General features: G+C 40.8%; 1 protein-coding gene across 2 annotated transcripts in view; it reads right to left on the bottom strand.

Annotated features, from left to right (window-relative positions):
* The window catches only part of LOC102194592 (PH and SEC7 domain-containing protein 1-like), a 96,586-nt gene extending 83,899 nt beyond the window's left edge, over positions 1 to 12,687 (bottom strand). Inside the window, exon 1 of one of the 2 annotated variants that reach the window (XM_005725756.2) lies at positions 12,373 to 12,687. The gene's annotated coding sequence lies outside the window, so the exon portion shown is untranslated. Of the gene's footprint in view, positions 1 to 12,108; positions 12,127 to 12,372 lie in introns of those variants that run through there. The other variant, XM_013909010.1, reaches the window with a different exon arrangement.
* Between the last annotated feature and the right edge of the window lie 1,349 nt (positions 12,688 to 14,036).

Genomic DNA, 14,036 nt, shown 5'->3' with positions numbered 1-14,036 from the left:
TCTAGCAGCACAATAACAGTTCCTTACCCTAAACACCTTAAATACAAATAAGAAAAAGAAAAAAATACCAAGCAGGTGCAAATAATTAAGAATAGCATATTAAGACTAAAATTAATGTAATATTTTACTCAGTATGAGCTGAAACTAGTGACTTAGCCCATTAACATATGTAAACTGTTTACCGAGGTCACGTCTGAGGGACAAATGCAGGTTTAAGACACGTCGGTGTTGGATTCACGTTTCAGTATGTCCTTGTGCACAGTCTTTTTTTCTTATCCTTAGGTGAGACAGACAGGACTGCGCCTAAGTGCAGCTCTGCTCATAGGAGCAGACATCAGGAGCGACAACAGGGAGTTTTAATTCCCACTTCAGGCATCCTATATAAAAACCAGCAGGAGAGCACTGACTTATATTTAACCTCCTTTAAATACATCCACCAAATTTTTACCCACCTTTATGAAAGGAAAAGTATCAGGTGAACAGGTGAGGCTTCAGTTACACAGGCCTAGAGACCGTTCAGTGAGAGTTGTTGGCTGACACCACATGGTGCTCCATCAAAATCCTCCCTGCAATTGCTTTGGTTGCTAGCATATTGCTGTCATCACCCATAGTTTGTATGGAAGTCGCCAACCTGTCTGCAAACACTCACTTTACCCTCCAAGCTGTGGTGAAGCTCGAAAGTGCAGCATTGTCTACGTCTTTGCAACCAATATGACACCAGTGACTGCCAGCAACTTGCACAACCCCTCAATGAAATACACCTTTTCCTGGCAACTGTAACTATAAGTCTAATTAGACATCTCCCTTACCCAGCTGAACAGAGAGATTCATAAAAAGCTAAAAAAGCTAAGTTGCTAAGGCTATAGCAGGGTTTAGAGCCAGCTACAAACCAGCAGCCTCGGTATGAGCAAAGGAGCAAAGCAGTTATAAGGAAAACTATGAAGATGAGTGGAAGTTATAAATATACTGAAAAGTTATGTAAGTAACTGACATTTGTTTTGTTATATAAATCTGGTGTATCTGCCTTTGGTTATTAAGATAAAATATGTCAGGTAAAGGTGGGTGTATAAAAGCTAATTTTCAGTTAAGTATTTGTCTCTTCACTAGCTGGATCCTTTACTTTTAGTTGTTTAGTTTTGTTCTATTATGCCACCCAGCAGCATCCTTCATGTTTTACTTCAAATTTGAGAAAAGTTAGTCCTTGAGACAGGCCTAATTTTGTGGCACAAACGGTCACTTTTGCTTCTAGTTGCTAAAAGTTGCCAAATGTCATTAATTTTCCACATCTATGGTCCCTACATCTCTTCCTTTGTGCATACCCCGTTACTCCACATTCACTGGATAACAATAGGTGATTAAAATATGAACACTGACTGGTTTATCTTTCTTTCTGACTATTAAGGACAGATAAACATGCTTTATTCAGTACGATGTGTAAATAGCAATTGAGTCCATAAACCCATCAAGAAAAGAGTTACGCCCCCTGCTGGCTATTAAAAAGAATGCACTGTCCTCCAACTTTTATATACAGTCTATGAGGACAGTACAACTCATCTAATTTTCTCCACAGTTACTTCATAACAAGCTGAAAAATTCACATTTATACTTAATATTAAGCTAATCTGGGTCGTGTTATCTAACAGCTTGTATATTTGGAACATACAGCAATACCAGCATTTTCTTTTATTTTGCAGCAGCTTTTAAATAATTCAGTGACCACAAAACAGATGCTGCTGGAGAAGACTTATTGGATGCTGACACTATATAACAGATGTTCAATAATTTATGTGACATGAAGGAAGTTGAATGACACGTGAGCTCTTAAATCAGTCCTCTCATGTGAGCTGAACACATCAGAGATATAAAAGCAGGTAAAAGTACGCTCTCATTCCCCTGAAATATTTAAGAGAAAAAGCATTTTTTACTTTTTTTCCTCCCCACACAAACATGACTCTTTCTATACAAACATTTAAGTGCATTCCTTTAATAATATCAGACACCTAATCCACGAGCAAAATCTGCTTTTTAACAAGCAGATCGAGTTATTGTTGAATATTATATCACTGGGCCATAAAAAGCGTTCCCATCAGCACAAAGTGAGATGTCACAGAGAGCTTTCCATGTATAGCAGGAACCAGACTCGCCACCTCCACATGTAACAGGTACAAGAAAAAACACGTTTCCATCTGCAGAGACTCATTTGATGATATCATGTTTGTGGGTCTTTAAACCTTTTAAATCTTTACTTAGAAATTTGCATATGATGGTTAATTAGTTATGTGTACAAAAACTCTTCCTGAGTTGAGTCCACAGCACAATATTATATATGACAACAGTGTAACAACATGCAAAGAATTACAAAATAAAACAGGAACTGGTCAAACAGATGTTCTTAAATTTACACACAGTATATAATAACATGCTGCACTGGGTGGACATTTATTGTGACATTCACTTTATTTTCTTACAAATATTTTAGATAAATTGATTAACTTTACAACAATAAGGAAATATAATACGAGAACACTTTTGGTGGGCTAAATTAACAATAAATGATCATGCACAATCCCCGACGTCATTTAAGTCAGCTCTGGGTCATGAGAATCAATTTTATCCCGACTAACAGCAACAGCATTGATCCTGCCGGGTCGGCATCAGACAGTCAATACATCAAAGTCGTAACATACACTGTATGATATTTGATTCAGACTCAAAAGCGAATAATGTTTGCAGTTGTGTCTGAGCTGTTTGTCTCTCTGTGATGTTTAATGCCAGTGCGACTGACCCACAACATTTCAGATTTACACTGTGGCATTCTCAACTAAGACTTTGTCCTTCTCCGGTCTTCTCAGATGGCCTCTGGACAGCTCGTAAGCACAAAAGACGCTCAAATCAAACTTTAACTCATCAAAGTGAGTTTAAAAGTTTCTAAGCTGAGATGGAGTGTGAAATATTATTAGTGTCTACATATCAAAAGTACACTGTTTAGAAAAATAAACACTGCTGGATGTCTATACTGGACTGGGTATCAAGCCGCAAAGGGCTGAATTGGGACATGCTCCTAATGAGACGACAGATCGTGTTCTGGGGGAACGCAGGTCTGGACCAGGACATCATTCAGTGGCATCAATTTCTTCATCCTGCAGGAACGTCTTGCATAGTCTCACCACATGAGACGGGCAGTGTGGTTCACCAAGACAAACCCAGAGCCCACTGCACCAGCATAAGGTCCAACACTGGGTCCAAGGATTTAATCGCAATACCTAATGGCAGTCAGGGTGTCATTGCCTTGTCTGTAGAGGACTGTGTCTGTGTCACTCACCCACCACCAAACCAGTCATGCCAAACAATGTTACAGGCAGAATAATGTTCTCCACGGCTTCTCCAGACCCTTTCAAGTCTGTCACATGTCCTCAGGGTGAACCTGCTCTCATCTGTGAAAAGCACCAAACCAGTAGTGGGCCTGCCAATTCTGGTATTTTATGGCAAATACCAGTTAGGCTCCACAGTGTCAGGCAGTGAGCACATGGCCCAGCAGAGGATGTTGGGTCCTCAAACCACCCTCATGAAGTCATGTTTCTGATTGTTTGGACAGAGACATTCCCATCACTTCTGTAGTTATGTCAGTGCTCATCCTGTTCCTCCTTGGACAAAGGAAGACACAGCAAACCTTCTGACAATGGCATCCTGGAGAAGTTGGACTACCTGTGCAACCTTAGCAGGGTCCAGGTATCACTTCACGCAAGCAGTAGTGACACTGACCCTAGCCAAATGCAAAACTAGTGCAAAGCAGCCAGAAACGATGAAAAGGGAAGAAAACTTGTAAAACTAGCACTCCTGTTGTAATTTCATTAAACACAGAGGTATTTTATGCTTTGACATCTAGTTTAGCCCTCGAAGCAGACTCATCGTTTATGTAAATAAAGCTCCACAGCTCTATGAAACGTCAGCACAGTCAACATGCATCCTCCTCCACCAAGCACAAGGATCATGTCTGGTTCTGAGTAACAATACCGGCTAATCCAGTCCTCTAAGAAGACAAACTTGGAGCTAAAGCAGCTTAAATGTATTAATACCTCAAAAAGTTTGGAGATGTTTGCAAGTGACGCACCTCTGACATCATGGTGTTATTCCTTCTGGAAAATCTAGAGACTTCACTTGGTTTCCTCTGAGGTGACACAGGTGAAAATGACAGGCAGAAATCAGCACCAGCCCACCTCATCCTCTCTCTCTCTTTCCCTCTATGTGTCTTTCTCTCTCTGCAGACTGCACCAGCCAACACCAAGCCAGCTTTCGCCCTCCAGCAGCGTCAGCACTCCTGAGGCAGATGCGGATGAGAGTTTTGAAAAGCGGCGAGCCTGCAGGAAAGCAACAGCTCTCTCGTGTTTGACCGCTGTCCTAATTTAGACAAATAACGTTAAGGACAATCAAATTAAAAGATTATGTCGACTGTCTCAACCGGCCAGTGACGATCTTTGAGGGTGATCTTGGGAACAACGGCACTCATTGATCGATGGGGTTGTAAAAATAAACTCCTTGTTGTGACAAGCAGAGGATCAACACTGGATGTCCTTGACTCCAGAATTTGCTTTCCTATTATTTTCGCAGTGTAATGCAGTTTTAAGACATCTTCTTCTGCTCTGGGAAACTGTGACTGACTATTTTAAATACTTTGCACCTGTTTGCATCTGTGACTTCTTCTGCTTATTAAATGATGAAAGGAAATGAAAATCACCAAGACAACATACACTAAGGCAAGCTGCTTAATCCAAACAATACAACACTTTTAATGCTCATCTCTGAGTCTGTCTCAGAGCTAATTTAACATACTTAGACTAGAGCATGCTCATTATCATCCTTCACTGTCGGCCATGCAGAGATCCAAGCTCCCCCTCTGTAACACACCTGACTTCCAGTTGGCTTGTAACTTAAATAATCAAATGACTTTCCTAGACAAATGTTAATGGACTGCATTCTAAACCCTGTTTTAAAGATGCTTTCAAGTTATTGTGTGCGTGGGGGGGAATTTCTTTTTAGACCATGAAACTGTTTATAAATAGATGGATTTAGCTTCCGTCCCATCCAGCTACCCTGGAGTAGGCTTCATACTCAGACTCCTTTACTCTGTGGATTCCTTAGAGTAAAGATCAAGGAAATCAACTGTAAAAGTAAAATTTTTGGAATTCTAAAGACCTGTGTGCACAAAACAAATAAATAAATAGACATAGGTTTGTCTCATAGGAATTAGACCCAGTGTTTCAGTGTTTTTCACTTTATCTGTCTTTCAAAGGCAAGCGTCGGTTCCTGTGGGAGATAGCAAGCAACGACAGACCCAAGTGTTAGTGGACTTGGAAATTCATACAGTAGCCATGTAGGGAGTGAGGGAAAGTCAGCAGTTACACAACAGCTGAAAGAGGACTGGGTCAGAAACTCCAAGTCCAGAAATAAAGACAGCAGAAACCACTAATGATCTCTAGAACTCCAGAGAGAACTTCTGGACCAAAGGCTGTCTCTTTCGTTCATACTGGCACGAGCTGAACTAAACTGTAAGTCTCCAAAAGTTGATTCTGTTCATCTGGACGTAGCGTTTTGTGGGAGAAACGTTTCGTCACTCATCCAAGTGACTTCTTCAGTCTCAGCTGACTGCAGGTTTCCCCAATCTTATAAACAGTACATTTGCATAATGACTGAAACCAGCCCACTGAAGGAAGAATGGGCTGGGAGGTCAGTTCCTTAATCATAACTATGCAAATTCTCATGACCAGGAAATGGTCATGAGATTTACCTTCCTGGATGATTGAGAATGCATCAAGACGTAAACTGTAAGTCAGTCTAAGGGTGTTTTTCCACCTGTGGTGTTTAGTCTGTTTAAACTAAACTCTGGTTTGTTTTTCCCCCAGTGGGGTTCATTTGTGTAGATGTGAATGCAGTAATCGCACTCGGGTGTGGACCAAAACAACCGCACCGAAACCACCTCCTTCAAAAGGTCTATTAACTGCAGAGAAGTTTGTTCATGGCATGAATGTGACCTTGATCTTAACCAACTACCAGATGTACACTGTGTATGGTTTGTATTCAGGAATGTGGCAAGCTACTATAGATGTACAAAGGTATGCACGGGCTAGCAACTAGCTGTGAAATGAACTGAAATTCTCTGTTTGTTTTTGTTTCTCCCACCTGGGACACATCTGGGGGTAAGTGACATTCTCCGTTGTGACATATTTTGGTTCACTTGGATTTTTCCCTGTGTGAAAAGAAACTAAACCACAGTTTACAAACTCATTAACTGATTCGTGCCAGAGTAGTCGAACTGTAGGTGTGATAACACCCTAAAATTGCAGGGAGGGGCAATCGTGTACCATTGTGAAGGTAGGAGGTGCACTTTGTAGCCAGGTCTGTCTCTGAGTGATTGTGTGAGGCATCTGTCTTTTGCGCAGCTGCAGCACCGTGCAGTCAAACACAAACACAGATACCTTGGTCTTAGTAACAAAGAAACTAAATGTTCAAGCGTGTGGAGACATCTCACTGGAGTGTATGCTGATAAGACTCATTGCTACAGGTGCAACAAGTTGTTTTTCATGCAAATATTAATGCACACACATACAACATGTCCAGGTTTCTAAATACTCCACCAAAACTTCCAGGGGCAGTCAGGTGATACAGCAGAGTGTGTGCTGGATCCTCCAAATGCAATGAGGAAATTAAGAGGTTTCTCACACTGCTTGAAAAATAAAAACTGTAATTATAATAAATATTTGCAGGAAATTCAAGTCACAGTTTGTTTGCCTTTAAGTGATGCACGTAATGCAAAACTCCCTGTGAGTTCGCTACATTTTATGCAAAATATTTACTGAAATCATTATGTACACTGTACAGGAAATAAAATCTTCTAGAAAATAAAAGCAGCCTTGTAAAACAGATTCCTGACAATCAAGTGCACTATAAAAACTTGAGTATACCGACAATCAAAACAGTGTGTAACGGAGCTTGTGATATATGCAACTGTACTGCTCAATTAAGCCCCTTAGAATCAGATAAACAGCAATATCACTTGCCACCGGACACTTTAGCAGGGTGCTGTGGGCTATCAAGCATCAGGAAAAATCAATTACTGGCAGTGAAATGTGACCAAACAGCCAAGAATGATCCCCACACTCATATTGCACCGTTACTTAGTGGCCAGCATGACACAAACAAAGAGGCGTTTCAGCATGTAACAAGCCGAAAGCAACTCTACAACAGATTTGCATTTCATTAATCACACAGGATCCAGGACACTGCAAAGCGCTCCATCTGCACCGGAGCCAACATCCAGAAAAAGCTATAGAGATTGGAGGGGTGAGCAGCACATGACCAGTCATTACAGGGAAACACAGCAGGAATGTAAAATGCTAATACTCTCCATCATCACACAAGCCTGCTGCTATCCAAATGCTAAAAAGCCCCTTACATTGCCAGCACTGTCGCCTCTGAAATACTCCCACTAGTACCACACCTCCAAAACGTATTCCTGGGCCTGTTATGAGTAGAAAATACACCTTACGGCTCTTCATAACAGTTACTTCAAGGGTGGACGTACTTACTGCTCATTCGTTGAAAGAAAAGAAAGAAAAGACACATTAGTAACCATGGGCTGGAGAGAGCAAGGAGTGGGAGAGTGTAGGAAGAAATAAAAACAGACGTGGGAAGGAGAAAAAACTGTAATTCAAGACTGCTCTTGTCCCTAATGCTATTTTCTCAGCACCATTAACAGCATGAGAACAGCAACAGGGCTGACCAGTTCAATCTTCCAATAAGAACTGATGGGAACACAAACATTGTTAGCGTTAACCACTTTGTTATCATGGCTCACACACAGGCCACCGAGGCATCAATATAACCTGTTATCCACTAACCGAAGCACCGAGCTGTTATTAATTATATTTTTTGCTAACTGTCAGCAAATATGAGCCGCACTGAACAACATGTTCCATAAATATAGCCTGAATCCCTGCCTGCATCTCTTTTTCACAGAGTGTGTCTGATGTTCTGTGCTTGAAATGAAAAACAAACAGGATGAGATTGACTTTGCTGATCAACTAGAGAGAGAAATAACTACTGAACAGTTATTCTGGCTTGACTTTTGCAAAACTACAACAATTTTCTGTTCAGAAGAAATTCTAAAATCGATTTAGTGTTTTGTGAGCAAAAACGTAGGAGAGGAATGTAGGAAATTGTAAATGCAGCTCTAGCAGCTCGAAAAATGTCAAAAATGTGAATTCTACAGTTACTTTGTAATTCAGATTCTTTTCTTTTACTGGATTTGAGAATAATACATTTTACTTCATACAGCCTGAAATCAGAGACTGTACATGAAAGATGGACGTGGCCACCATGACATCACACGTTGGTCTTGGAGTTGGCCTCAAGTGGCCATTACAGGAACTGCAGTTTCTGGCACTTCCAGTTTAATGTCTGACAATATTTTCACGGATCAGCCATTAAGGTGTGGCGGATAAATACAAGAGAATAAAATGATACGACCAAGACAAAAATTGTGGTATTTTGTAAATATAATAATAAACGCAAATTCACTGTGTAATTGTGTAACTTTATTAGAGCGTCCTCCTGAAATGCACCAACAACATTGAGAGTAACATCCTCCTCTCTGCCTCTTAATGCTCTCTGGTCGCTATGGTAATGTTTCTTTCAAAATAAGACACACAACTACAACATGGGAAAAGACCCAGTTAACGATAAACCCCCTGAAAACCATAAATTTCACACCTGAGCCTCGACTCTCACGGCCCGGTACTAAAAGACTCACGGACCAGTACCGGTCCATGGCCCGGGGGTTGGGGACCACTGTTTTAGCTCAAAGTTTTAAGTCAAACTACCGTAACTCTTGAACCCCCAACAATTGATTGTGTTTATCTAGATGTAGCGTTTTCAGTGGGAGAAACGTTTCATCACTCAGATGCCTGACGTAATGTGACCTCAGTCTTGACGTCTTTGATCAAGACTACGTCCAGATGAACAGAATCAATGTTTTGGGATTTCCTTACCCAGATGATTGAGCAACTCTTGAACCAATAGGTCTGTGAAGGTTCTCAGTCTTGAACCAATATCGCAATCGCACAATTCCAAAGGTTCCTGAAAGCAGCAACTCTGTGCTTTTCAGAGATATTAGGGTCTTGAGGACACCTACACAAAAACTCAGTTCGCAGTTGGAAATTTTTCATGGAACACCCCCTCAACTTGGATTTCCTACTCAGAAAGTTGGAGCCGTCCAACATAGCCAGAGTTAGCAATCCAAGATAGCAGCAATGAATATGAACACTAAAAAAACTAAACTTTTAACCTCCACTGCCACTGCTGTGCATTTTTGACTCACTAAATACCAGACCAGTCTCTATCAGTTGCTAAAAAACACAACAGCAAGGCCAAAATTTGGTGACTTTAAAGGCTTCGTTTGAACTAATTTTGCAGCTGGAAGACATTTAAATGAAAATATGCATCATAACTGAAGGTGTAGTTACTTTAGAGTTTTTGTTAAGAGATAAGATCGACCTTCACATGCAGTTACAGATTCAACAAAGCAGACAGATGGTATTTATCAGGATATCGTCTATGTCTTTATTTATTTATGTGCAGCAGGTACATCATGATTGTTTGTGGTTTTTGAAATATTTTATTAATATTTTCAATAAAACGTACATGTATTGAAAACATTTAGAAGATATTGTTTCCTACTACTTTGTGATAAGAGGAAGAATAAAAAATTGGGCTTATTTATCACCTTACATTTCTATTTTTCCACATTTTAGAAGTAAATATCCAGTGTGTTAATTCCACTGTTTTATTTTACAGATTTGGATAATCAATATATAATACTATCATCAAATTCACCTGACAACAGTAGCTAAAATTAGAATTAAGGAACCAATAGTCACAATAACACACCACTCTGCAGGTTATTTATTTATTTATTGTCATTAATGCTACTTATGTTTAGGATGTCCTGGATGCTCCTCTGCTGTCTCTCTTCAGCAGGTATGTCTTTTAAAGCTTTAGAACTTTTTTCATACTGCTGGTTAAAGAAAATAAATCCAAACAGTAAAACAAAATTGTCCTTTAGTTTGAATTTAAAGGGCAGGTTGTTCCATATACTGTGCTGCATATAGTTGAAGTCTGTATTGATCTACAAAAAATAGTCCCCAACAAATACTTTATTTATGTTTCCTATAGTAAAGTCTGCAGAAAAGTGCTGTTGCAGGAAATTACTGAGCCCTTTTTTTTTAGTATTTTTGAACTTGGGGCTTGCACACCGTGGTGCAGACTGCATAGAAAGTTCTGGAAATCCTGGAAATCCTTGTCTTTATACTATAATTAGCCCTTTGCCCTTGTAAGGGCATTCAGCAGCTTCTAATACCTGAAATAAAGTGATATAAAATTATGGGGCTGCAGGGTAACATACACCAGCAGCTCCAGCCTCCTCAGAGAGACGCACTGACTAACAGTCCTGCACACATGATGGAGTAGCTGTGCGTTTTACTCTTCCTGGAAACCAGGAAAGATGGGAAGAATAGTCTTTTTCTATCCCCACCATCCACTCCCTAAAACCCAGAAGCTGGGTCTAGACTGAGCCCCACACAGGGGATTTATAAACTGCAACAAATGAAGACAAAATGCTTCCAGCTGCCCTTAGTGGAGGGATTGGATCTGCTCTTGGGACTTTACAGTTTGACAGGGTCTCTGACTGGCCACACAACTTTGTCCTTTCTGAACAGCAGAGCAGACGATATTATTTTCCTGCAGCATAATTTATCAGGAGCGAAGAAATTTCAGCAAATTCTGCAGATATTAAAATGCAGTCTCACAGCAGCATGCATGTGACACAGCTGAAAGCTTTTCTAATCTATTTGTTCTTGTGTGTACTGATATGTGTTCATGCTCATAATATTTTGAAGGGTGACAAAATTCCACATTTGGATTGGTTGGTGATGGCGTGAATCCATCACATCAAAGACTTCTGCACTTCAGTTGTAATTTTTTGATTTGACACTTGCCACTTTTTTTTAAAGCTTACTTGGTTGCCACAGTAACGCCGCCCCGCAGTGTCTGGATAACATACATGCTGCAGGCATGAAATATACTTCCTACTGAAGTACAGCGAGCAGCTAGAATCCTCCATCAGACAAGGATGGAACGACCTTCCTCTCCCAAACGTCCAACAGCTGTTCTGCTCAGTTCCCAGATGTTTAAGGATGTTGTTAAAAGCAGATGCTAGTGGTGGCAAACGTGGCCCTGTACCAGCTTTTTTGACACATGACCTAGTATTTTTCTTAAAATGGAACACGTTTACAGATTGAACAGGATTAGAGTTAGGCCTTGGTGCATGGTCTAATGGTTTTCTTTGCAAGCTCCTTTGACTACGATGACCTGGATGACTGAGAACCTTCACAGACATGGTCTGATGGTGTTTCCACGTCCAAATCATTGGCAACACAATAACCTGATTGGTCACCTGCAATGTTGAACCTGGACCTACATTAGTTTTGATGATCCAGGAACAACACCAACATGGCGACATCACATCGTGCCACGAGTCTTCTTATACCTAGAGGAGTCGCCCCCTGCTGGCCATTAATAAAATGCAGGTTTAAGCACTTGTGCGTTTTCCTTTATGTCAGACCAGGAAGCTAGATTCATCTTTTATAGGATCTCCGTGCAGTACATAAAATGTATACACAGCCTACTGGACTGAGGCATTGTACTGTAAAGTGCAAGTTCTTACTCTATTGTAAAATTACATTTGTTTTTTTACTGTAAAAGTGAAATTAAGAAAATCAGAATTTAAAACAATCTGAAATCTGTTTCAATGATTAATGATTGCACCACACAAACGTTAAGTAATCGTTACGGATTAAGCTGTTGCTGTTACATCTCAGTGTTTTTAGCTTTTTAAATCTTAGATCTGGGGGAATATTCATGGCTGGGCGGAAAGATGCATATCCAAACAAATCACCTCATCCTTTCATCTGCCTGAAATCGGGACCAAGGTGCGTTCGCCTGCGTGTCTCCAGGTGCAGACCAACTTATCTGGAATCCTCTCACGTCCACACTCACCTTAGCTAAAACAGTGCAGCGCCAACTTTTCGTGCCAAGGGCAAAACTTGGCTGGAGTTGTGAATGGCACGCACAGATGCGTCAATGACACAGGTATCAGTGCGCTGTTGTGACCTTTCTCCGGCGGTTCCGTATCCTACAGGTCGATGTGCCAGTGATGCAGTGCCTCAACTTATGTGTGCACGCACACACACAGCAGGGCTGAGAGCTGCTCCGTATCCTGCACGAAGGTGAGACATAGCCGACAGGAAAGCGTCTACTCACCAGGAAACGTGCTCCGGAGCAGCTTCTTGTCTACCCGGTCCAGGAGATGATGAGACGCTGTTGCATCGCTGTCTGCGGCAGGCGGCACGCTGAGAGTGCCACTGCGGTCCACATTTATCCTCTCTGTGTGCGCGCGCGCGCTCGCGTGTGCGTGTGTGTGTCGCGTGAAGACAAGAGAGGCTCGGTGTGTTTCACGTCAGGTGGAAACTGACGCGTTGCTGTGAAATGAGCATCTCCTCCTCGTCGGGATTTTTCTGTCAGACATCTCAACTCTTCCACTCTCTGCCTCTCTCTTCGTCTTTGCGAGGCAGCCTCCTCCCCTCTCCCTCCCCTTCAGGCTGGGCATGCCCAGTCTGTGCCTCTTCGTGAGCACCAACTTATGACTTGCAAGCTGTGGTGGAAGAAGAAGCACTTACATCCTAAAAGTGGCCAGTTCAAAAATAAATAACCCAGCGCAAATGCAGTTGTTTTTGTTTTTTTGTATTTGTGGAATACAAAATCTGAACTTTTTATGCAGCTTTAACAGTAGTACGGTGTGACTGGTAAAGTTACATTTTAAGTATATGACATCATTAATGGGGGAGTTACGCACATTCTCCAGCTCCATATTTGTATTTTTGAGTTCTGCTATAGAAGCTTTGCATGATTCACAGTTCATGATAATCCTTGTTTATCAAATACTCAGTTTTGAAGCAGCTCCTCAGTTCATCCTCCACCATTGAGACCATCTTGCCTTTAAGCCTGCTCTCTGATTGGTTGGTCCTTGAAAAAGGATTTCGTGGGTGGGACCTCTGAGATTACCATATTAGGGACATCCTCTCTTCATGACGTCACACAGAGCCAAAGACAGAAAAACCCCATTTTGTGCACTTTTGGCTCACAGGCAATAGTTTTGCATACACTATTTTATAATTTTGCTAAGAGTCTTTAATAGTGCTTATTTTCTGTCATATCTGCACTGTTACAGAGGTGGATTCTTATTAAATATGGTCAAAATTTCAAATAAAGAGGACAGAGTTTGTATCTCTGTGAACCAAAGGCCAAGGCTTCATACAGTTTTCCTCTTCTGCTGTTGGTTAATATGGTTTTAACAGTAATGATAATATACTTGGCTTCCCTAATATATTTCGCAAAGTCTTCAACGTATTGAATACAGAGGTCTGCAATAAAAGTAAAAAAGCAGGATTTTGTCTTATCCATGTAACTTCAGGATTACCTGGATAAGATGCCACAGTAGCTTATGCTGCAAACCTAACCTGCTCTGGAACAGATTATGTTCAACAAGTATAAAATCACCACCTACTGGCCGATCACTTATCTTGGAAAAAGCGCCACCATTCTGTGTGTAGATAGGAGGGTCTAAAGTTTTTCACTTATTTCTGCAAACAATTTTACTTTTCTACAAGTATTAATAAAAGATCCTAAAGAGGATTATGCAGACTAAATCAGAGTCTGAAGAGGATAAAAACTTTTAAGTCATGTCTATGTTTTATATACGGCTATAGTTTCAGACCAGGGGAGGCTGCTCCAAGGCAAAGTGTAATGTAGAATTACTGTATTTAGCAGTGAATCATCCAAAGCTATTCTAGCAGAGTCCAAGAATAAAGAGTGAGCAATAAGCATATCAGGGAGTCTTTGATTAAAAAAATAATGGCATTTATGTA

Source organism: Pundamilia nyererei, unplaced genomic scaffold (assembly GCF_000239375.1).
Source record: "Pundamilia nyererei isolate P.nyererei 1_Seehausen unplaced genomic scaffold, PunNye1.0 scaffold00017, whole genome shotgun sequence".
Lineage (NCBI taxonomy): Eukaryota > Metazoa > Chordata > Actinopteri > Cichliformes > Cichlidae > Pundamilia > Pundamilia nyererei.
The sequence above is the reverse complement of the archived record's forward strand: the minus strand, read 5'-3'. Positions and strand labels throughout refer to the sequence as shown.